Here is a 26,722-nt window from a genome sequence, read left to right on the forward strand (position 1 = left end):
GTGTCTTTATTACAACTCAATTGGTTTTAAGGTTTCCATTTCTTTTCAGCAAATGTATTTTCTTCCTCTCATGGAACTCAGAACATATGTGCTGCCTGGCAGCTGATTTCTGCAACTCTTAAAGTCAGGCTTGGAGAAGGCTGACTCACAATTTCTTACACTGCACGTGTGAAAGCTTTCAAGAAAATGTGGAGGAAGGGATTTCAAGAATCCACAGGATTTTGGATGACACTCTCCATTGCCTTTCACTTAAATTGGCAAAAAAAGCATTCACTGATTATTTGCATCTATTTCTGACTTATTTATTTATTTATTGAGAGAGAGAGCGAGAGCGAGAGAGAGAGAGAGAGAGAGAGCACACACAGGTTGGGGGGTAAGGGGTAGAAGGAAGGGCAGCAATCTTAAGCAGACTCTGCGTCACAGAGCCCAGCGTGAGGCACGATCTCATCACCCTGAGATCATGACCTCAGCTAAAAGCAAGAGTCAGATGCTCAACTGACTGAGCCACCCAGGCACCCCTCTGACCTTTTTAAACTACCATTATTGAAAGCTGCATAAAGAAAGGGGTTGAACAAAAGGTAGTATCACTGAGAAGAACAGAAAAAGATAGCATTTGTAGATTGTTGTGGTTTACATTCATCTTACTTATTTGATGTTAGGGTCTCCCTGCGATGCAGGTTTTATCAGGGATGAGGACAAAGGCTCCCAGTGATCACATAGTCACTGAGATGTTAGCCACTGGGATTTTATAGACTCTAGGCAAAGAACTCAATAGTTCTTTGCATTACACCCTATGCTTTGTTTTTTCTTTTTAAGATTCATACAGTTCAGCTTTGACTGTAGGACAGGATATCTGCTAAATTAATACATTTGAGGAAATGTTCTTCAGTTATCACTATAACTGATCAGATATGTGACAGATCTTTTACAAGCTACACAGTCCCTAACATCCATGCAGAAAACACACGAGATCGAGTGTTATTACTATGCAGTAGGATGGATGAGTTGTCAGTGATAGTGCCCTATGGACACGTTGGGCACGATCGTGCCCTACCTACGGACAGCACGTTGACAGGGCACTCACACGGACAGACTCATTCAGTGCCTTGAGTTTTCCTTCAAAGAAAGTATTTTTTCACATTCTATACAATTAAACAAGAAGTGAAGCAAGGGTTCTTTATGGCCCTTGAAATAAGCAATCGACCTGACAAAGTATTTCCTCTAAGTGATTTCTTCATCATGCTCCTGGCAGAAGGCCGGTGTATGGTCAATGGCAGTCCTAGAAGCCAGAGTAGGACTGTGTGGCTAAGGGAAATAGGGACACAGGAAAGCAGGACTTGGAGGTGATCTACCCTGGCCCAAAGAGCAGCCACCAGATTGAGATGGTTCTTTGTCGAACAAAACTCCTGAGTTTGGAAATCAGAAGAGCTTCAAAACCCCCTGCAACAGAGGCCAGGGGAGGAGTTAGGAGCAAGACACATGAACTACAGGCTGTTTCTGCTTCATTTCAGAGTTGAGTTCAAATCTTGGTTTCACCACTTAATGACTGTATGACTTTGAGCAAAGCACTTGAACTTTGTGGAGTCCCGTTTCCATGTGTAAATGTCGATAACAAAACCTCTCTTGTGCATGGTTGGACGATGGAAAGATATGGAAAGATATGGCATACGCTGCTGCACAGCACAGGACACACAGCAGACACTGAATAAGTAGCAGTTATTATTTTGTATCATTGTGATCGTCCACAATTCTGGGATTGTTAACATCACCAGTGCTATAATTTAAAACACATGTATTCTTCACATTGTAGCAAACTAGTTCAAAGCCCGTTTTTCCAATGCATTATCTAGTTTGGGCTTAAAAAAAACTCCTGTATATGTTCTGCTCTGCTTATCAAAGGCTCTCCGTAATGCTTACCCAAGGGTAAGTCAATTACACAGGATACTGTTCTGCCTTCTATTATTCTTCTTGAACCACATTCCATGTGGTAATGGGTCAATTTCTTTACTTCCTCTTTCCTCCTACCACATACCATACCCTAAAAAGATGCCAGTTAAGTTTTAATCCTCCTTTGAAAGTGAATTTTCATCTCTCTCTTTTTTACATTATTTAAAGTTGTTGCAAGGTCTTTTAGTGCCCTCCAACCCCAATCCATGCAACAAAATAGTAATGGGAGAAAATTATTTGTGCTTTAGCCAGAGTCCTCCTGCTGAGCACGATGACTTTGTAATGAACTATGCATCCATAAACGGTTGACTCTTTGATCTCTGGCTGCCTGTACAACTCTAAAGAGAAAGGCATTCCAAGCCAAACCACACAAAGAGAGAGGGACACAGGTTATTTATGGGAGCCCACTGACTCTAAGGTTAGCCTGGCTCTTTCAAGATTCAAATACACACATCATTTTGACTGCCAGATTTGCTCCCTCCCCTTATGGTGTCTAATGGGGCCGTAGCATAGGAATGTCTGATCTCTGGCTTCTCTCTGGGGTGAGAAAGGTAGCTGGTTTGGCAGGGAGACAGACACAACAGTATTTACAGAGACAGTAGAAAATCAAATCCATATGCCTACATCGAGAAATCAGAGTAAATCACCAGGAGCTAGGAGGACTTCTGAGTTCCCATTCTGAGGTCAGTTCGGTTTCTGGCCAAGAATAAGCAAGACCTACTAACTAGCTCTCTAGTGGCACAAAAGCCAGCATCCACACACCCTCTTTCATCTGACAGTGTCCTACCAACACTGTCACTTTACAGAAAGAAAAGAAATGCCCTCTTCGGTTCCTTGAATTCAGAGGCTATTTTGCAAGAGTAATACTCTTGTATTACTCAGCACACTTTCTGTGTCAGAGCTGGTGCAAACAGAGAAGCTGTGAATTCCCAGTTCAAGGGTTGGTGAGGCTAAGTTCAATGACTTCTTGTCAGCGATTCTCAGATCATGATGTTCTCAGGTGCTCTGCAATATGGCTGAGTATTGGGCTCATTCTTGGACACTGCTCAAGAAAGCAAAACTCAAGTTGAACAAAGACTGTGCTGGGATAGGATCTATCTGTTCTCTTTCCTAAATCCCTCTGGATCAAATATCAAAATTTTACAATGTGGTGTCAGAATGGGGAGAGTTGTATGTGCACTTCTGTAACGGGGGAAAACTCAAAATGGAAATTGCTTTTATTAGTACAAAAAACTGAACTAATGGCTTTATGATCAGAATTTGGGCCAGATAAATACAACCAAAGCTGGAAGTCAATTTGGTCATCTTATTCACTCATTCCAGACACTCAAGTCCACCTACAGGAGGCTGTTATAGGCAAAGCAAAAGTATCTCAATGCAATTGGCAAATATACCTTGCTACTTTTGTGGGACCCTGACTGTGATCAACATTACATCACTAGGCAGGCCTAAAAGGGACTCTTATATTTTATTCATTCTATTCAATCCATAGACAAAGTCATCAGATACCTACACAGGTCCACATATTGTTTGCCAAAAGTTCATGTTCTTTGAACATTCTCTTATTATTTACTCATTATGATGGCTTCAAGCCAGAGTCCGGATACAAAGACAGGCATCTAAGTGAATATAAAACATGCCCTGAAAAGTAACACATATCAATGACACTGCCTGCAAGCCCAAGGAAAGAATGGTTAAAAAAAAATAAAACAGCTGCATATCAGAGCAAATACACATTGGAAGAAGACCGCAAGATTCAACTCAGACATTTTGTTCCAGTGGGCTGGGGAGGAAGAAATGAAGAAGTCAAGTTTAACATAGAAGTATTTCGTTCATTATTCATTCACTGTTAAGATGATGAATGTTTATTTTGGGATTTAACAAGAAGAAAGACCTTACCTAAAAAGAAAATGAAGAGTCTTCCATAGATAAGTAGTGTGATCTTTTGGAGCAAAACCCTGGGGCTCTGGATTGGGGCTCCAACAGTCTCTGAGACACAGAATACACGGTGGGATCAATACAAATTTAGGACCTCTGTCTCTCCACCTGAAAAATACAAATAATAATGAATGACAATGGTTTCCACCAAGTAACTGCTGAGTAATTAAAAATTCATGCCAATTAAAAACTACAGGAAGAACAAAAAGTAAAATACACATACAATGCATAGCACAGAATGCCTTGTAATCACACATATATACCTTTGCAATATACTTGAAATTAGAGGTTTTAACTTCTAATTTTCCATAAAACATTAGTTGCACACTACAAAGGAAGGTAAACATGTGAAGCTAGATCAACCATGAAAATAAGAGCAAGTTTATTTGATTGGGGGAGAAGGAAATTAGGAGAGGCCAACTGAGAATCAGAGAGGCTGAATGAAAGGCTGAACCATCTCTGATTTGCCTCTCTGCTCCCTTGGTTGGGGAGGGATGGTCAGGCATGATTGCTGTATCCTATTAAGAGCCTACTATCCAAAGATGCTTGGCTTCTATTAGTCCTGCTGTGCTCAGTGGGAAATAACCATGGGACTGTGGTAAAGTGTGGGGTAGTGGTGGCAGAGGGGAGTGGGGGGAGTATTCCACCAAAGAACATGAATTACCCTACATACAGGTTTTGAAATCATGGACAAGGCCAAGGGGCATCTTATCTGTGAAGGACTAGTTCAGTTTCACTGAGGAGCCCCAGAAAATGAAACTTGACATTGCAATCTTCCTCTGCAGTCAGTAGATTCCTATGCTTCCAGGAGCTGCAGTGAGGTTAGTTGATGTCTGTGAAAGGAGTGCACACGGGGTAGTACAACCCTATAGAAAATCTCCTCAAATGGAAATCTGCTCATATCAACCCTTGTTAAGATCCAGAGAAACACATTTCTAAGTGGAAAGAAAATCATGGATGAAACTATGAGAAAAAGTCATTGGCTACAATTAAAATGTGTCACAAACACATTGAGTGTTGACACTAAAATAGCTTTGTTATTAAAATTTGAACTATGCCACAATTAAAATGTATCACAAACATCATTAAGTTTTGACCCTGAAATAGCTGTGTTATTAAAATTTTAAAAATATTGGTTATGTCTATACCATTTAGATTATTTCTTGTGTTGAGTTCAAGTAGATAGATATGCTAATAGAATGGAGAATAGTTTTCCAATTCTACTGATCTACATTCCAGATTCTAATACTGACTCTACTTCCACTTTATCATGAGACCTTATGGACATTCTTACTTTGTCTGGGTTCTTCTTTTTAATACTTGTTCCACTTTCCATTAGCCACTGAATGGCAAAAACACTGAAATGCTGAGAATTGAAAATCACTATGCAACTATCTTTAATAAGGAATCCTATTAAGCCCAGTAGTATCACTTTTAATCCTGATAACAAAACAACTGAGAAAGGCAGAACGATTCCCTATTATTCACAAGGAATGAGAGTCTCCACATTAAAAATTATATTCTTACTGAGTAGTGGACCCAGGATGTGAACTCGGTCAGTCTCACTTCAAAATCTGAGATCCTTCCACTGACATAAACCACAGACTAGGCCAAGGAGTGATCATTTCACCAAATAAAACATTTTTAACATAGCTACTTGATTGCTTTATTACAATAAAGACAAAAACTAGCTTATAATGAGTGCCCAGCCTTGCTCCCCACACATTAGCCCGTGTGATCATCACAACAACCTTATGAGTCAGGAGACAACATTATCAGCCTCATTTCACAGATGAGCATGTGGAGGCTCACAGAGGTTAAATAAGTTGTCCAAAGAGCAGGTTGTAAGTAGCAGAGCCTGCTCTCAAACCCGTGTGAGCCCAACTCTCCATAGCCCATTCTCTCCATGGCTACTTTTCTGTATTTATCATAGCTTGCAATTCCATGGGAATATCTTTACTGTGGGGAACAAAAATTGCCAGTCTCCATTTTCCTTGCATCTCATCATCTAACCACCCCAGTCGGGCCTCCCATGACACCACACCAGCTTCAAGGTCATCCCTGATTCTAAGGCTCATAGCCTTCCCTTCCCTCAGGATCTGCCCAATTCCAAACATTTGTAATTAGTCTTCTTGACTCCTCCTTCCAAAAAAGTTTGCCCCAGTGAATGCCATTTCATTCTTCCCCCTTCCTACCCATGCCACCACACATGAAAGAAAAGAAGGGTAATACGAAAGCATTATAGATAAAAAGGCAGGCAAATTGTGTGTAAACAGAGTAGATATTGCAACAGAACAGGAAAGTATATCCTGAATTATTTGCTGGGAAGCAATAATAATAATAATAAATTGCTTAGATATCTTTGTAGAAAAGTTCTCTAGGGTCAGGTGTGGTGAAGTCAGATTAATTGGCACAGATATTAAAAGGGTATTCTAGCATACTTTCAAATAGATACATTTGGGTTTTTTTTTTAACAAGGAATCACATTTATTCATTTCATGTGCAGTCATCTGGAACTTTTTTTTTTTTTTTTTTAGAAAGGGAGGGGTAGAAGGATAAAGAGAGAGAGAATCTCAAGCAGACTCCATGCTGAGAATGGAGCCTGATGCGGCACTGGATCTCAGACCCTGAGATCATGACCTGAGCCAAAATCAAGAGTCAGATGCTTAACCAAGTAACCCCCCCAGGCGTCCCTCAAATACAGATAGATTTATTACTTTTACACAAAGTGACTTCAGTTACAGTACTAAACATGGCCAACTAGAAGCCTTTAATGAATTTTCTTATAATGAATGAGTAAGAAAATTTGCAATCATTGGTTGTTAAAAAAAGTGAATGAATGCATTGAAGGTACTTGATGTTACTTGAAAAATGTCATTTTCAAAAAAAATTAAAAGGCCCCTGAAAGGGGGATCCCTGGGTGGCTCAGTGGTTTAGCACCTACCTGCCTTTGGCCTAGGGCATGACCCTGGAGTCCTGGGATCGAGTCTCACATTGGGCTCCCTGCATGGAGCCTGCTTCTCCCTTTGCCCGAGTCTCTGTCTCTGTCTCTGTCTCTCTGTATCTCTCATGAATAAATAAATATAATCTTTTTTTTAAAAAAAGGCCCCTGAAATATTTTGAATATTCCTAGTTAGTTTGTAAGATTTTGGAAGAGAGATTTTACTTAAGTTAATATTAACTTCAAGTCAGCTGAACTCCAATTATTTCACATGCAAAGACTCTGAGACAAGAGGAATATAAAAGTTAGTGAGTCTGATTGAGTGAAATTCTGTTGTTTGACCACAGCAAATTCCTATTAGTGGCAGAATTATGGAAAACACCTGTGATTCCGAGTGGCATGCTCATCATTGGAAGTCATCCTGTGTCAGAACCATCTTTATGAGAAAAACAATTGTGAAACTTGCCTCTTTTTGCAACAGAATTTCTCCCTTGGGTCCCCTGGCTACTGCTCACATTTTCTCATTTGAGAAATCCAAACTGGCTGCATAACTAGGTAGGATACAAGAATGCAAGATGAGATTTCTCCTAACCATGAAATTGTTGATGATATTCAGAGTTAGAGAAATACCATTTGAAGAGTATAGAGGTCAGAAGGTCTTACTAATTTAGTTGCTATTAAATAAGCACATAAATCCTTTTCTAGGTATTGCTGGTTTCATGTAAAGCATAGGAGATAGTTAAAGCTGAAAAAAATGACATCATCCCCTCCAACAGGCAAATTGTATTCCTCAATGCCTGATGCCAACTGTATAAAGGAATACTTTACTGAGTTGTACTTAAAAATGCTAGAAATTATTCCAATATATTAACCATGCTTACAGCGATGTTGTGAAACCTATAGTTAGCCTTAATAGATCAGCAGAGGCATGTGGGATTTTTATTAGTGTTTTCTAATACATTTTCCCTCTATAATGAATATGGGAAGGTGGGGTTGGGTTGGGCAGCAGGGGGAGCTGTCCAAAATTCAAGGCACCTGAAATGTTTGGGAAATTCTGATGTACAGACTTGAAGTTTGACTTTATTGAATTAACATTTTAGAAATAAAGGTATAACAGGCTAGGGCCAGACTGCAAAGTACATAAAAGTCAGGAAATAGGTCTCAAAGAAAGAAAAGCATCAGGGAAAGCGTATTTTTTAAGACTTTGGTAAGGTTTAGTCCTTTTTTTTAAATTTAAATACAAATGAACTTACTCATCATATTTAGAGGTAAAGGAGAAAGAGCCAAATGGAGGATAAAATTGAAAGTAGTTGAGAGAAAGTTCCTGGGGGGCTGGTATGGATAGGATCCAGAGCACTGGCAGAGAGATTGATTTTAGAGAAGAAAATGAAAGCACCCCCCCCCTTCATTTCTCCTCTTGGCTTAAGGGAACCATGAACCAAACCAGCCAATATCCCCAAAGGGCAGAGACTCCAGGCATATATGAACATAGCTTTGCCCTCCCTCCCCAGTCCCCGTATTTCCCATGCAATCATATTTGCAGGGGGAGGGAGAGAGAGAGACAGGCAAGAGAAACAGGGCCCCCGAAACAGATTCCCTGGAAGGAAATACATGGCCACAGATGCTTGAAGCCTTTAATTCTCTCCATGAAAGAATGCCACAGAAATGCTGTCAGACAGTCGAGGTCCTGGGCTTGTTTAGTCTGTATATCAGGAATTAGATGTAAAATATACATTTGACTTCCAAGGAATAAAATGAATTGTCATGGTAGAGAAAGTTTCATAGAGGAAATATTATACTGAAGCCTTCCAGCTTGAGCCTCTCCCTTATAAGTAACCACCACAAATTATTTTCATAATAAAAATGAGCTCTGAGAACAAACTAATTACATGGGAGAACAACTTATACTTCACTGCAGTCTTCACAATATATTTTTTCATCAAGTATGAGTTAGCCAAAGTAATTAGGAAAAATGATTAGCAAAGCTCTTTACTGAATATGGATCCAAGTCATGTAAAAAAAAAAATAAAAGCATTTCTTTTTTGAAAATGGCTTTAAACCTACATTTTCCTCTGAGCAATAATCTCTGTTCCTTTCCACAATAGCTTTTTGGGGGCATGTGGTAATCTGAGAGAATATAACTCTTTCCTGAAATAATAACAACTTCCTTTCATGATAGAACTTTCTGTTAAGTTGGTAGAAAATCTTAAAATGTGGCTGCTTCTTTCTAACAGAGCACCAAAAGAACAAAGCTATTGAAATCTCAGTACAAGCCATCTATAGGTGAGCCTCAGGGAATCTTTCCAAATTTGAAAAAAGCTTAGACCACTGAGCCATGCTGTTTTTCAATTCTCGAGTAACACTGAGCATCTACAAGATAACAGTAGGTTTTAAAGGCATTTGCATCTACTCTTTATACCTTTACATTGTGAAATATTTTGGATGTTTAGGAGTAAACAGGAATAAAGTCCATCTGGTTGAAATTACATTTTCCCATGTGAGCAACTTAGGTTTAGTTGGAAATTCCACAATGTAAGTTTAAAACTAGCATCTCTCTTCATTTTTATGTGTTCCAGAAACCCCAGCTTATAGAAAAATTTGACTGCTAAGAAAATCGAATAAACCAACAAAGATCCAAGTTAAAATTCATTTTTAATGTATTAAGTTTTTATTTTACATACAAATCAAGATAAAAATTGATTAATATTACTCTCTACTATTTCATGATTATTTATTTTTATTATTTTATTTCCTAGAAAATGTAGCTTCTAAGCATTTTGGAGTGGCTGAACTGATGAACCAGCTGATTTTTTTCCTCCACTTTCCCTTTAACAAACTATTGCGCAGCTACTTTGTGCCAGGCACTGTGCTAGTTGTTGGGTACACAGTAAAAAAGGAAATTGTCTGGTTCCTCCTTTCATGATGTTTAGTGAGGAGAAACCCATTGTAAGAAGCCAGAGTCCAATGTTCTCCTTCTCCCATAAAGAAATTGTCTCCTTCCTACATAATAAAGCCACTTTATCTGTAGGGTTCCCCACACCCTAACACCTTCCCCATCACCCTGAGGCAAGAAGGGGTATAAGCAAAACTACCATAATTTTACTTTAGCAGTCCTTGCTTCCTGAAGAACATAAAGATGCTTTCTGAATGTCTTTGAAGTGTTGGTGTCTGCTTTACATAAAGGCAAGAAGAGCTAGATGACCTTCTGGACATACTCAAAGGTAGAGGTGAGCAAAAGAGTGAAGCGGAGGGATTCTTTCTCTAAGAAACAGGACACATGCCCCTTTGCTAAGGGTTCATATCAGCACTCCCAATACCAGTTGAATTTGCAAAGTATATTTCCATCATTTGTGACATTCATCACAGCATCCCAGTGAGATGGGCCATTTTATTACTTCCATTTTACTCCCCAGAAATAAGAAACAAGAGGTTAAATGACTTTCCCAAAGTCAATAATAGACCTGGGACTCAGATTAAGAGTTTATAAATCCCTAACCTGTGCTGAGAGCACTCAACCATACACTTAACCTTGCCAAAAAATAAAGGCTTCATTTTGCTGTTTAACTAATTAGAATTAAGACACATTAGACAAGAATGCAGCACCTGGTTCATGATGCAGTGACATTATTTTATTATTGTTTCAATCCAAAAACCCAATGTTCTTCCAAACTCCTCAGTGCTTTTATGCAATAGTTCCTGGATTTTCAACTCAACTGCTGTCTATTCCCATGCATCATATATTTGCAAAACCATCCTAAGAAAACATTGCTTGGGAAGCAATGACAATTGAAGGAAAAAGGAAAAATGCTCTCTTAATAAAGAAGAAGCCATTTACCCTAACTTGGTTATATATATAACATGGTTTGGGGTATATATATATATATATATATATATCCCATATATATACAGGGTGGGGCATATATATATTACATTTGGCACTTGATTATTAACCCCAAATCTGAGATTATGAACATGGTAGGTTCTCTAAGCTGTAACAGTTCCAGAAATGATTGTTGTTTCTTCTTTCCATTTTCCAAATTGACCAGTTATTCCCTAAAAGCTAACAGAGTGCTAGGAAACTGGCCCTTCTGTTAATTTATCTGATCCCCTGGGAGACCATAAGCTCTTTGAGGGCAAGAGCTATGCCATTCTCAGGGTAATGCTTGACACATGGCAAAGGCTGAACAAAAAATTAATCTGAATAAGATCTCTGGTATATCATGCTATCCTTGTATACTTTAAAATTTTTATAACATGGATTGGATGCAAAGCTTTACAAGACACAGGGAAGCAAGTTTTCTGCTTTACAGCAGATGGCAAGGAATTACATAATTCTAAACAATGCATTCTTATTTCAGATGGTGAAACCAGTGAAAAACGGCCATTTTAGATGAGAATATGAATGGTGACATATTCCCAGTAAAACTGAATTTGGTATTGGTTTTATTTTATTTTATTTTATTTTATTTGGTATTGGTTTTAAGGGGAAAATATAACCTTTTCTTAATGATGTTGTTGGATTTACCTAACATTCCCACAGCTTTAAAGTTTAAACATCACCTAAGAGCTTTTCATGAAGCTCCTGTACAGGGACAGAAAAGGTTGGATTGGACTGTGGTCAAGACTGAAATAATGAGTAATGGATATAGCTTCATACTGCCCCCTGGTGGTGTCATGCTCAGCTATGCTCAGAAACTTCAATCTTAGAGTAAAACCCAGACATAACTCTTTCACTTCCATAACAACACCTTCTAGAGAGACTTCTGAGATTAGACTTATACAAATTTAGTCTCAGGCCCCTCCCCAACTTTCATATATTGCCTCTGTTCCATTCTACCAAGCATGTCCTGGGTAGCAGGGCAGAAGGCAAACTGCTCATGAGGGTGATGTTAGGACTCCAATGGAGAACCCAGCAACTCTGATAGCCATGTGTGAGATGGCATTGGGCAGTGGGACTGTCCGAGATCCAAAAATCCGCTCAAAGTTTCCTATCTTCAATTATCCCTGAGCCCCCATTCCTCAGACTCCCACACAGCCACGGTACCATTCCAGCTATGACATGGCAGCTGATAGACCATTAAGGTCATGTTTAGCTTCAGTAATCATGAACTTGTGGTTTAGAAATCCAAAAAGCATTTTTGAGGTAAAGGTTGGTCTAGGCCAGATTGGGTTGGGAACATAACACGTTCATTACTAGGTTAGTCCAAAGGTTATGCCACTCACATCGCTCCTTTCCCTGTAAATAGCCCAGATCTGCTCAAGAGCTGGGATAGTTGTCAAACTCGATGTATATCCCCATCCACCAGATGGAGAAAAGCAAGAGGGTTTTTAACTTCAGGACCATTTCTTTGGTCTTTTGGTCCTGAATGCCTAGGAGCTGGGCTGAGACCCAGGTAAACTCAGGTGAGTCTCCTTCATCCAGTATCTCTTTAGAAAAGGCTGCCTACACATAGCCAAACACTTGACCCTGAGATGCTGAAATGGTTGGGTAACTACCTATTTACCAGACCCTTAGATGGAGTTCCCAAAGGTGCTAACTGCTTCTAGCCAAGATGATGAGGCTGGGCAGGTAACTCAGAATGAGAAAAGAGAAAAGGCCATAAAGAGAGCCCCAAGGCTTGCTATTTAGGCATCTTATACAGGTGGGTCTTAAAATGAAGCTTTTAGAGTCCATGAGGAGGAGTGACTGCAAGTGGCCCTTAAAAGGCACACACACAAAGCAGGATGAAGTGGAGCTGGCAGTGACATTGCCAATTCTTTTGTCTAGCAGTGTGGATGTCAGTTGGTCTGGCTGGTTAAGTGGGTTTGTCCTCCCTTATTCCCCTGACCCACTGCCCTCAGCACTCCATATGTGTCACTTCTGGAGCTGCACATGTGGAGTAGGACAACCCATTTCACCCTGCCACAACCCCGAAACAGACCCATTTGTAGGCACCAGCAGGGATGTCCAGCCTAACAGTGATAGGGACCGATAAGACCCCATGACACATCCTGACATCAAAGGCTCCTCCTTCCAGGCCATTGGCTGGGACATGCTCCTTCTTATCCCAGCATGAGGGCCTCCCAAGAAGGAATGATGGAACAGGGCTCCCCTGACCCTTGTTATGTGCCACATAAACACATCTCTTGTGGACCATCCCTTATCCTGGTGGGTCCTCGACTTCAAATCAGGCTGTGAACATATTCCAAAGGACTTCCTTTCCTTTGTCAGCCTTCATCATTTTCCTGTTTTTCTCAGGTCTCATTTTGACCTTTAAGAATTTGCTAAGCAGGAGGCAAGGTATCGTGTCTCCTTCTAGTCCAGTCACACAAAGTACTGACATATGTACTAGAGATTCAAGCCTTTTTATTTCTATTTCTCTGTTGTTCTGTGAAATCCACTACATTTTTAGTTTCTTTCCTTCATAAGCTTTTGCTTTTTGAGCATATTTCTGAATATGCATTTGCCACAACAATTTCCACAATGAAATAACAATAAAGACTTATAAATTCACATGAGGAGTGCAAGCCCAAGCACTAGCACTCATCTGTTTCCATGTTATAGTATAGAGAATATTCTTTTATATAGTTGCAGAGTCAGAAAAGAATTTTACCAGAAGAGAAGCTCATAAAATTGGGTTTTGGGGAAATCAGGCAACTTGGATTCGTGTCATATTTTAATGGATCACAAGGCAATTTATCTTCTCTACTTTCCACCATGGATAGGTTGTTTCCTAATAGGCTTGTGATGGGCAGGACTGTTGTATTTAAGGAGAGAAACATAAAATGTTTCAGGTTGGTACTCAAGCCCCTGTAAAACAGACCTATCTAACTATTCCTCACCATGAATCCCTGCTCCCCTAACAGATTATTTTCCTTTCTGCTCCTGATATATATGATGTTTATTATCAATTTAAAGGGGGGTACACATACTGTTCTTTCCCTAAAATGCAGTTCTGTGTTTCCTACACACATCTAGAACCTATCCACATTTCCTGGTCCAGCTCAAGTGCCAGGCAGAGTATGAAGCCACCCCCTTTGCTGAATCAGAGCTTCTTACACACGCAGACACATCTGCCACTCCACTTTTTCACCTATCTATTAATTTCTTAATTAATTAGATTGTAAGTTCCTAAAGGACCTTGCTGTGTACTTTTATATTCATTAAGCACTGAACCTGAGTCTATGCAAATCTTGGATACTTAGTGAATAGATGGCAGACTACTGGAAAAACAGGAGAAGCCCATATAAAGGGGGTTGCAGTTTCTCAGCACAAACTGAGCTGTATGTGGTGCTAAAAGCTGTTCAGGTAGCCACAGGGTTGCAGGGCCTGACCTTTACTTTCCTGTAGACCCACACTGGGTTTGCAAAGCACAGCTTTTACTAGAAATTAGAAAAATTCCCGAGCAGTTTGACGACTCCATCAACACAGACAGCACAACTTGGCAATTCTGCTTCTAAACCTGATTTAAGTAGAGGAGGGCTTTTGTTTCTTACTTTTTCCACATACAAACGGAGTCATATATATCTCTTGAATTTTCAGGAATGGGTCTTATTTAATTGTCACTTTATCTCACCTGCCTGCAGCTTCCTCATTTACAAACAAGGGATCTGGAATATTAGATTGTTCTCCAAGATTCTTTCCACCTTTATAACACCCTTTCTTTTTCTTTTTCTTTTTTTTTAAGATCTTATTTCTTTATTCATGAGAGACAGAGAGAGAGGCAGAGACACAGGCAGAGGGAGAAGCAGGCTCCCCATGGGAGCCCCATACAGGACTCTCATAATACCCTTTCGTACACCCTTACAACCTACTTTGCTTCCCTATGGCCCTCCTCTGGCTTTCACTCCATTCATCAGTTAATAAACTGATTAACACCCCCTTAATACCCATTGATACCCACTGCTACCAGGTTAAAAAAAAAGCAGTCATCCTCTCTGTTCATGAGAACCTCTGTAAAAAAGATATAGAGCAACAATTTAAAAATAATTAAAATATACTTAGTTTTCATTTGGTTTCTGCTTTGTGTTCTTCTTCTAGTAACTCAGTTTTTACAAAGCTAGTGGTACTTTAAACAAATGTGCCTCCTTTGGGAGGAAAAGAAAACTCAGAAAAAAAATAAAGTATGTAATTTTTTTTTGTACTTTTCTTAAATATATTTTAGATAACCTCTTCTTTTCTTAGCACCCACAGATATGACTCATCACTAGAAGAGGAGAAAGGTACCCATAGAAACCGAATGAAGAAAAGAATGTGGATTGAATATAAACAAAAAGACCACCTCATTTTTTAAAAAGGTCATTAATAATGGTGAAGGATATTATATTAATATTTACTGGAGAGAGAGGAAAATGTTTTTTAAGGCTTTAATGAAAAAAAAAAGCTGTAAAAGGAAAGATTTAAGCAGAATTTAAAAATAAAAGGAGGAAAATCCAGTCCTTTGACTTGTGTGGTGATTTTTATAGCACCTGCTTAGTTGGGAAATAGGTGCCATGATTCACTTTTGTGGTTAGGAGACAATACGTTTAATCAAATAGCTGCTTTCCCCTCTTTGTACAGCTCATAGCCAATGAATTAATGCCAATAAATAAATTTGTAACACGTCCAACTCCTCAGTACTTCTAAACCTCATTATATGTGACAGAATGAGAAGAGGGACATGGAATAAATTTACTTTCAGAGCTCGTGCCCAAGGTGAATATGTGAAGGAACTACTAATTTTATGAGCCTACTGTGTGCCAGTACTGAGCAAGCCATGCACCATTCATTCACTGGGTTAGCCCCTGCTACAGTCCTAGCAGTTAGGTATGACACTCCTGTCTTGTTGATTGAGAAGCTAAAGCTCAAAAAGCTTGAGTATCCAGCAGTTACTCATGTATACAGCAGAATTAGATTGCCTTGAAGCTTAACACTGTCTTCTTAGGTCTAGAGGACAAATTGGATGCGAGTTACCTGTTTAGTAAATTACAGTTATGTGAAGGTAGATCTAATACCAGATTTCCTTCTATTAAGGCCTTCCTAAATAAGAATCCCTATTTAAACATGTGAGAAAAACATTTTATGTTTCGTCTTCACTTCCTTTAAATGCAGTTTCCTCTAAAAGTCTCAAGTGGTGGGGAATACGCTCTTGAGGAGTGAGATTGGGATGGGAAGAACTTACAATCATCCCTGAGAAAGGATATGGAGTTATTCAAAAGTACTTACAACATTATAGTAAATTCTATATTCAGGAAAATGTTCAAAGATCTGTTGTTTTCATATCAAAAATTCCAGAATGTTGAGCTCTGGGAATTCTCCATGGTCAGTGAGTCTTGGGCTCCACTAACTGCTTTAGAGACAAGGCAGTAGTTGCATTCCAAATCAGTCTGCCCTTAGACAAGTCACTAGCCCTATCAATTTTCAAAATCTGGAAAATGAACTGGTTTGGTATTTGACCTCTTTTTAAAAATATTTTATTTATTTATTCATGAGAGACACACAGAGAGAGGCAGAGACACAGGCAGAGGGAGAAGCAGGCTCCCTGCGGGGAGCCCGATGTGGGATTCAATCCCAGGACCTGGGATCAGCCCTGGGGTGAAGGCAGACGCTCAACCGCTGAGCTACCCAGGCATCCCTGGTATTTGACTTTTATTGCGCTTTCTAATGACAAATGTGTGTCCCTCTGTGTCACATTCTTTTTTGTCTTATGGACCTTAAAAGATAGCTTTAAGTCTCAGAGAAAATCAGTTCTACAACACACACACACACACACACATCCATTTTATCTGACGAATATAACTGCAACTTTTATGTCTTCCTTACAACTTTGGTAAAATATTTTAATTAAATGGTTATTGATGCTGAACACTGATCATTTCTGCAGAGCTGAGGTATATATTTCATTGCTAAAACCTAAGGTTTCTGTTCCAGTCATTAGAAGTTGTGTCATAGGATTTAGATTGTGCTGATATTTCTAGAAGAGTTAATGAAGTAGAATATTTTTCAGAGATGAAAATAAAAATTAATGGAAATTTTGCTTTTCATTAGTCACATCAGCAAATCAATGTTTTATATCAAGCTATTATGTAACAAGATTCTAAATTATGTTCCCAAGAATTTCTGTGTAAAATATTTCCATATGGCAAGATCTGTAAAATTCTGTAACACATTCACAAATCATTGTGACAAGGAACACTGGTATTAATTTCTTAAAGTCAATGTCATTTTTCCAATATAATTTTGTTATTTTATTTCCTTATATCTTGAAACTTAAGAAAAACTGCATGCCTTCTTAGAAAATAAAGTATGTAATCACCAACATAAATAAACAGATTACATATAGTTCTCATGTATACATTTTTGTAACCTAAGGTAAAGATTCTATTCTATTCTATATTACAGCACTCAATTATTTCTCTTGTGGTATTTATCATACTCTGTGTATCTTTTGTAATTTATTTGTTGATTTGGTCTTTGTTTGATGCTCTAACTACAAAGTAAACTAGCTCGGGAAGACAAAATCTCTCCAGGTGTTCTGAGCAGAAAGGGCTGTAAATAATAGAATTTCATGGTTACAAAAATGTCAAAAGGATAGAAGGAGAACATTTAAAATTTGCCACTAGTTTTGAGAAAGTCAAGAAATTTCTGAAACTATTGGTGATAATCATAACTGCATGAATAGCTGAAACTAGTGATTATAGCAATACCCAGAGCTGCTGAAAAATCTCACATCTGCTGAAGCCCGGACACCTGCCTATGGAGTAAGAATTTGGCTTCTAATTTCCAAATTTTGTGAGAATGCATCTCATTGACAGAATCTAATCTGGGACCCTCCTGGCAAGGGGTTCTAGGAAATGAGTTCTCAGGCTTCTAGCCCCTGTGATAGTAGGTGGTGCGTAGAAGGAGTAAGTGTTGCTGGGCGGTCTGCAGAAAATTCAGTACAAGCTCCAAATGGGAAGGAGTCCTGCTGTTTTCTTTTACCCTTATGGTAAATGGTCTCAGGATCCTTTGCACTCTTAAAACTTTTTGAGGATATCAATGGGAACTTTTGTTTATGTAGATTATATCTATCAATATTCATCCTAAGGAAAATTAAAATTGTGAACATTTAACAGTGCTAATTTATTAATTCATTCAAAAATAACAATAACAAAGTCTTACATATTAACTTAAATATAATATTTCTTAAGAAAAATGACTGTGTTTTTCCAAAATAAAACAAAAAATAGTGGGATACCTGCCTGGCACAGATGGTAGAGCATGCGACTCTTCATTACGGGGTTATGAATTTGAGCTCCACTTTGGGCAAAGAGATTACTTTAAAAATTTTTTAAATGGTGAGAAGAGTAGCATCATCTTTTTGAGAATATTATTAAATATCTAGCATAATAGACCGTAGCTTCTCTATCTTCTGTTAAGATACTAAGTGCAAGAGAAAAAAATACAAATTACTTTTTAGTATTGTCATGGGAATAGTTTGGCTCTTGAAGACCCCCTAGAAATTTCTCAGGCTTTTCATAGTCCCAAGACCCCACTTTGTTAACCACTGTATAATCATATCATTAGCTACTTGCGTCATTATCTGACAGATAATAGATAGCAAAAGATATTTGTTGAATGAATGAGTAAAAGGAAATTGCATTCTTGTATTGTTCTTTTTCTAATACATGTAAGCAACAATCTGTACGTGTTTTTAAAGGATGACTTTCTCTTGCATTCATTTTGTCTTTCTTGTAGTTTTGTTGCTGGAAGACAGGGAGCATGTGAAGCCACATTTGAGAAGTGACATAATTTGACTCATACCAGCCTAAGGCAAAATTACAAATTGAATAAAGTATTCAATGCCCTTCACACCCCTCCAGTCCATCCTTTGTCATAGAATCAGAATATCTTTACTGGACTATTGTCCCTCACAATGCTTGAGGCAGTTTTATGAAGCTCTGCTTTCCAAATTAGACAACATGTACCTCTGAGGGGCATTTGATAGGGTGTCAGGAGTATTTAAAGCCATAATAAATGGAAGGAATAATTCTGGAATACTGATTTTCCTTGAAGTCTTCAGGATAACAATATTTAAATAACAAATAATAAACAAAGATATATTATGAAATGCATGATAAATTGGATTATCTCAATTCTTCCCCTCTTTCTGCCACATGACTCACAGAGAGGCACTGATTTGGGGCTTGGCCATATGACATGCTTTGAACAAGAGAATGGGGGCAGACGTGGCAGTGACCTTCTTCTGACCTAAGACTTTATGAGGCATCATGCCTTTCTGATCACTCCTGAGAACATGCTTCAGGTAGTTATCGGTTCAAAGGAAATGAGGAGACATGTAGAGTCTGCTTAAACCCTACCTAAAGCCAGGAGCCATGCCAAGCAAAACTGGAGAACCATTAAGCAAGAAAAATATTTACTTGCTGTTTTACCCTTTAAGATTCTGATTTTGTTTATTACATGGCAAACATTGAATGGCCCACAGAAATTGGTAGCTAACAATAGAATGCTAGGAACAAATCTCTACAGCATTGGCTATGAGATCACTGGACAGGAAGCAAGGAAATCATTATAGGAGAATGGAAAAATTGTGACCTCTGATATGTAATGGGCAAATGATTTGACCAGTTGTCCTCTATGGTAAAACTCAGAGCACAGAAAAGATCCATAATAACTTGTGGTGTTGGGTTGAAAATGTTTTGAGGCAAAGTGTTGCTAGAATGAGTAGGCTCCTTTGGTAAGGTACTATAAGAAAGATTCAGAAAAGAATTCAGAAAAGGCTGGTTTGCAAATAGAATAGAGAGACCAGCAATTTGAAGACTTGTAGAATTGGAAAATGAAACTGTTTCTTATCAAACCAAAGATGAAGCCATTAAGATGCTGCCTCAGGAAAAGACCTGATCCTGGGCACTCTCATTAAAATACAACCTTGAGGCAAACACTAACTCAAGACTCAAGACTCTGGTGGTCACAGCTTTTAAAGACATCTGAAAGGATTAAAATGGCTCCTACAGAAGGTTTTAACTAGAAAAATTTTTCGATGTAGATTAAAGGTATGGTTCCCTAGAAGTCTATTCAGCTCAAAGGACTTAAAATTAAGTCTATAGAAAGATCTATGTCCAATATGAATGGTGGGTGTGGCTTAGGCACATGGAATTGACTAGCATTAAATCCATGGAAAACTGCAAAGTTTTGAGGTAATTATACTGGCAGAACTACTGTCAGACTTAATTAAAAAGAATGTATAATTGGCTATAAAGACTTAAAGGCAACTAATAGTCCATAGGCAGGAATGCAGAGAAAGTTGCTCAGCCTCCAGGAAGAACATATTCACCACAACCCTCTTCAAACTTGGCATGAAAGATGATCAAGAAGGAAGGACTTTCTGGGAGGTAGAGCCAAAAGCAGTGGAGAACAATGTACTAGGGGCTGCTCCCGGGGAACAGAACCAGGCCCAATCAAGGAACATTCCCTTATCTATGGCCTGGCAACATTTTCCCAGTGGGATTTCAGAATTGCAGTTAATTATATCATTCTTGATCTGCCACATGTTTTTGGCATCTAAGCCTTGCCACTTCCACCATTACATATTGAGTATGTAGTAGTGTGCATATGAGCAGAGGGGATGGGCAGGTAACTTGTCTTCTTAGTTATAAGTCTCCATAACTTATGGAATTGCATCTGGACCAATGTTAATCATGAGATTCAGGATTTTGAGCCTATTGTTGGGACCAGAAGACACTTTCTGGAGTCTTAGGGTGAAGATGAATATATTTTACAGGTGCAGGTAAACAATTGTGGTCAAGAGTGACAGCTGTGGTTGACTGGATTATTTTTCTCAACTCTGCATTTTCTCTGTCATGTGACTTTGCAGTACAGTAGAGCAAAGAGAATATACATCTTGCCCTACTGATTTTAGGCTCGGCTGTTTGACATGCTTCAGCCTTCAGAAGGAGGTTGGGGTGTAACAGCTGCCTTAAGAGGCACTGCCTCTTTCTACTTGTTCCTCTGATATGTCTTGGGTTATTGTGGTTGGAGGAGAATGAGAAGACCTGTGGAACACAGCTGAACCCAACACACAGCCAAGAGTCAAGTTGGACCTATCTGAGCCAAGTCTACAGTCATGGCCAACCCACATACTATTGGGCCAACCCAATAGAAATATGACTATCTCAAGCCCTAATGTTATTGAAGTTGCTTGCTACAAAGAAAAAAAAAGAGTAATACGTAATGAACCACAAAATCTTCACTATTTTTTAAGATAAAGCAAGACTTTGAGAAAATGTCACACTTACTTTGGGCCTCTTGAGACTATGCTTTTAGACCTCAGGGCTCACTGGTCACTTTCACTATTGTTATGTATTTTAGGGATATTTTAGGGGGCCTTTGAAAAACATTATCTAGCAAAGACCCCAGCCTGGAGTCAGGAAACTTGGATCCTAATGCTGGTTCCACATATTTCTCATCAGTGGTGTGATGTTGGGAACGGTCACACCATTTTTCAGGTACCCAGTTTCCTTCTTTATAAATTATAACTTGTTCTCTTACTTTACGAGATTCAGAGGATTACTGAGAGTCAAGGAGAGGAGATAATGGATATGAAAACATTTTGAAAATAGTCATGTGTACATAACGAGGGGAGCTATAGTTATTACAGGATCTCTGCCAGATTTCCTCTGGCATTTGCGTGAATAATTCAGAAGTGTGGTTCACTACACTTAAAAGCAGCCCCTTCCATCTCAAGCAGCTTTGAGGGATTTCTACTTCCTCTCTACAACTCACCTTTGAAAGTTCTAGATAGTGTCTTCCATCATTGTTTTTTGGTTTGGTCCCATTACAACTTACCTATCCTATGGCACTGTTGAATTCAGTTGTCCCAATTATCCCAAGATAGCAGTAGCTGGAAATGTTACTTGCATAACTGGAACTTTCATGAGAAAACCCAAGAAATGACTTGTAATGAAAAGTTCAGGGCCATGTACAGTTCTCTGCTGAGTTAGGAGGCCCGAAAGTATCTTAATGGACAGACTGCTTGCAAGTAGAGCTGGTCATGATGTGTGTCAAGAAAAACATCAATTTCTAGGAAGAAAATGTAGGTGATTCAGGCAGAACAACAAAGTCATTTGCTTTGATATAAAAAATTAATATTACAGTCCTTATAGAGAATAACACATAGTTTTTTTTACCTTATTAAATTATTATCTGTTCTGAAAATGACCCTCACCTGCTTAGAGATGTGACAAAGCCTTGCAGAATCAAAATTAACCTCTAAATTCAAGGTCACCAATAGCCCTTTTATGTATAAGGACATGGGGACTTCACAATGGAGCAAGGAGCATGAGATAAAGTTCAGGCTAACTAAATCTAGTGGAGGCTTTCCAAAGAGAAAAGCTATGGCTATAATTCTGAGATGAAGCTGTTAAAACTTCAAAAAAATTATCTCAAGAAAGTATGTTCTAAAACAAAAATAATACAAAATGCTGTAATTCAAAATGACTGAGTTAAATAAAATTTCCTTGTAATTTCAAAAAGTAGCAAAACAAATCTCATATAAGTGTTATTGATAAATATCTTCAACAGTTTAAAATCATTACTGTCTAAGCAAGTAATACATTTTCTGTTTTTTTTTTAAAGGACTCACTGGTACATAAATAAAACTTCTCTATACTTTGGTCTAAATATAATTTTACTTAAAAACTTTAAGCAACCTTAAACAATGGACCATATAACTGAAGTTACTTTATAGAGATGTTAAGAAAGCAAATGTAGCCTATTGATATCAAATTTAAAAATAGCAAGATAGCGATGCCCATTTAGCTCCTATCTTTCTCAAAACCTAAAAAGGCATTAAGCATATGGAGATGGAAAATTGGAGGATACAGCAATAGATGAGAAGTTTTAACACTGTTGTGGAAAGGAAAAGGAAGGAGAAGTAATAACAGATTGAGCAGAGGAGAATTATGTCTCAAGAGCCCACTGAGGGCTATGCCAATAAGCAGCCGCTGATTCTCCCAACAGAACCATGAAGCTCTCGGAAGCACTAGTAACCACGAAGGTAGGACGGGAGTGAGGTTGGAGGAGGTACAGAAGGGGAACAAGGCCAAAGAAGGGGGATGGCTGAAAGAACAGTGGGTTTCTCTGATGCCTTATAACATGTCTATCCCCTTGCTTCTCTGTCCACCCACTCCACAACACAACCTGCCTACATGAAAGCTGAAGTATACTCTCTAGATGACTCAGGACTCAAAGCACCAAGCAGACTGAAGGATTGTCAGGGAGAAAACTCAAAATGGGATGAAGTGAAACTCCACATGTTTAATGGTGGAATCCTTGGATACCTTCCCTGTCTTGCTTCCAGAATATTGGCAGCCAGTTAGGTTGGATGATTCTACTCTGAGGAAACTTAAGACCTCAGAGAGACAGTCTCCAGATAATGCCATCTGTCACTTGTTTGATTAGTCCCCTGATCACCTGGCAGTGTAGATCACCTGTCAGTTTAGTCAGCCCTCCCAACATGAGCCTTCAGTCAAGTTTGCAGGGCCTCCCCTCTCAAATAGGACAGACAGCAAAGGTTATCAGACACTGAGCAAAGCCTCCTGACTGAGAGACAGACCAAGACAAACACCAGGAAGAAAGATCACATAGGAAAATGAGAAACTACAAAGCATGGAGGAAAACTTGAAATATATTTGAACCTATTACCAGGCAGAAAGAGTAAATATTGTATCTATAAAATAAACAAAGGATGCTATAAAAGAGAAACAATCAGTGAGTAAGAAATAATTCTTGGAAAATAAAATTAAAACAGTCAACATTTAAAAAAAAATGATAATCAAACTGGAAGGTAAAGTTAAAGAAGTCTTCCAGAAAGCAGAACAAAAATATGAGAAATAAACAAATAATATGTTTTCAGAAAAAGAAAAACAAACCAACAGTTAAGATCAGCAAAGGAATGTCCCCTGTATGGGCAGCCCCGGTAGGGCAGCAGTTTAGCGCCTCCTGCAGCCAGGGGTGTGATCCTGGAGACCTGGGATGGAGTCCCATGTCGCGCTTCCTGCATGGAGCCTGCTTCTTCCTCTGCCTGTGTCTCGCCTCTCTCTCTCTCTCTCTCTCTGAATAAAAATAAATAAGTAAGTAAGTAAGTAAGTAAGTAAATAAATAAATAAATAAATAAGGAATGTCCCAGGTTGAGAGCTGTGCAGAGCCTATGCAGAGACAGGAGGGTGGGTAGGCCCAGAAGGGAGTGGGATTCATAGCAATTCCGTGAGTTGGCTTCCCAGTAAAGCATCAATTGGGAGAGGACACAGAATTGTGGGGAGAGAATTTGGGCAAAGAAGGGCAAGCACACCTAACCTGCCAAGGGTCCTGCAAGAATGCTCCCAAATCTCTCTTGTGTTCTGTGTGGTTTTCTGCATCTACATTTCACTTTACAATAAAATGGTAAAAAATAATCTTAAATCAGAAAACAAATAAGGGCAAATATGAAACTTTATTTCAGTACACTTTACCTTAAGAGAGGCATGAAGGGAAAGAACTTAAGGGAGCATAAAATGTGAGATTGCTGATGCCCTGGGAATCCAATACTTCTCCATTAAAAAAAAATAATTTTCCTAGAATTAGAATGAGCATAGGAGGATTTAAGCATCAGATCTGCCACCCACTGGGACTGGCTATGTAAACGTTGATATGGCATGTCATCTCTCTGAGACTTGGTGAGAACATTTGTAAAATTACTTCTATGACTCCATTAAAATGAGTCCATAAATCCAGAGAATGTTAGGAAGAATAATATTTTCCCCCTTTCCTATTTTCTGTGGTTAAATGGATTTTTTATAAGAGAATTTTAATCAAGATGTATAATCATTCGAGAAGTACCTTTGAAGGAAAGAGAGTTGAGTCTAATCCCACTGTTCTTTGTCTGACATTCCAGGTATTTGGGAACCTGAGGCTCTGCCACTATTCATGTGCCCAGCTCCCTTTGCTACTCTGGTAATAAGCAAGTAGAAGTAATTCAGTATAGATCTTCCTTGACTTATGATGGGCTATATCCTGTTAAGCCCACTGTAAGTTGAAAATATTAAGTAAAAAAATGCATCTGATACACCTAACCTACTGAACATCATAGCATAGCCTCACCTACCTTAAACGTGCTCAGAACACTTATATTAGCCTACAGTTGGGCAAAATCATCTAATGCAGAGACTATTTTATAAAAAGCACTCATGCAATTTATTGAATACTGCACTGGAGGTGAAAAACAAAATGGTTGTGTACATGCAGAATGGTTGTGTGTGTATTGGTTGTTTACCCTCATACTGATGTGGCTGACAGAGCTTAGGCTCAATGCCACTGCCCAGCATTACAAGAGAATGTCATACCACACATTGCCAGTCCAAGAAAAGATTCAAATTCAAAATTTGAAGGATAATTTTTATTCAGTGTGTATTGCTTTCATACCATGTAAAGTCAAAGTTCCCCTACCATATCTCAACAGGGCCACTAGAGAGAAAATGGTGAGTAGAAAATGATGGTTAGTCCAATGACCTAATAGATTTTAAAACCTTGGTTAAGGATGGACTTAAGATGATTCTTTAGAGTAAAGGAAAAATACAACTCCTATTTATCATTAGCTCACCTTTGCATTTTCTATGCATTAAAATGATTAAAATGGGGTGGCCCGGGTGGCTCAGCGGTTTAGTGCCGCCTTTGGCCCAGGGTGTGATCCTGGAGACCCGGGATCAAGTCCCATGTCGTGCTCCCTGCATGGAGCCTGCTTCTCCCTCTGCCTGTGTCTCTGCCTTTCTCTCTCTTTTTTCTCTCATGAATAAATAAAAATAAAAAAAATCTTTTAAAAAATTTTAAAAAGAATATATTTTTATATTCTTAGAATATATCTATACATTAGCATGTGTATATTATATATATGGGGTGCATATATTATCTGCAATATTTGGAGTTTTATTTCTACAGTTACTTCATTAGTTCTCCATATTGTTGTACTTCAAAAAGCAAACTTAGAAATTAACAGGAAGGGGAGCAGGCACATACAAAGGCCTGACATGTATTCAACATGAAATGTTCACTGCACTTGGGGAATTCCACTCTACTTTAGGCTAATTTATCAGAATAACTTCAAACTAGTGTCAGAAAAGACACCCACACATTTCCTTTGTTTCCTGTCCAGAGAAATAATTGTCTCTGATGAGAAGGGGTTAGCCATGAACCGGGGAACATTTAGGAGTTTCTCTTTTCTTGGGGGAGGTCGGGCTGAAGGCTAAAGCAGGGTGGGCTGCAGTTTCAGCTCTTTCAGAATAAAGACATGACTTGGAGAGTTTACAAAATCTTGAGTTTACAAAATGCCTCCGATTACTAAGCCTAGGCTCTCAGACTCAGGACATTTCCATTCTTCATTTGCAATCACCCCGATGATGATCATTACCATTTTATGAGCAGAACGTGTCATCCCACTCCCTTATCGGTGCTGGAGCAAGCAGTCATGTTTAAGGAAAATGTTTAAAAAATGAAGAGTGGAAGAGAAACTCAGTGGGAGTATTGTGATAATGGAATTCTATTCTACAATTACTAGGAGCCCACAAGTTTTCTGAAGAATGAGAAATAGAGGATGTTATTCTTAAGAAGTAGCTTGTGTGCATCTAATGACCGCCGACAAGGTCCCAACGGTAGTAACTGCTCCTGAAGCTCTCTTTTCAAATGAGAGGGCTGCTGAGTGAGCAATGTGAGTTGCTCCTCTTGGTCTATTTGATCTCTTCCAAATTACCTGGCATCTGCATTAATTTAAAAGGAAACATCACTGGGAACAGCTATTAATACAGAAAATAACATTAACTTTAAATTGTGGCCCCAGAGAGTGGGGCAATGAAGTCTTTTACAGGTGTTCATTAATTTTTCATTTTATATAACACTGGTGAGGGCTTTAA

General features: G+C 38.7%; 1 protein-coding gene across 1 annotated transcript in view; it reads right to left on the minus strand.

The window, feature by feature from the left end:
* KIAA1217 (sickle tail protein homolog) overlaps positions 1–26,722 on the minus strand; it is a 733,798-nt gene that overhangs the window by 466,709 nt on the left and 240,367 nt on the right. Inside the window, exon 3 of the mRNA XM_038529783.1 lies at positions 3,847–3,993. The gene's annotated coding sequence lies outside the window, so the exon portion shown is untranslated. The remainder of the gene's footprint in view (positions 1–3,846; positions 3,994–26,722) is intronic.

This window comes from Canis lupus, chromosome 2 (assembly GCF_011100685.1).
Source record: "Canis lupus familiaris isolate Mischka breed German Shepherd chromosome 2, alternate assembly UU_Cfam_GSD_1.0, whole genome shotgun sequence".
Taxonomy (NCBI): domain Eukaryota; kingdom Metazoa; phylum Chordata; class Mammalia; order Carnivora; family Canidae; genus Canis; species Canis lupus.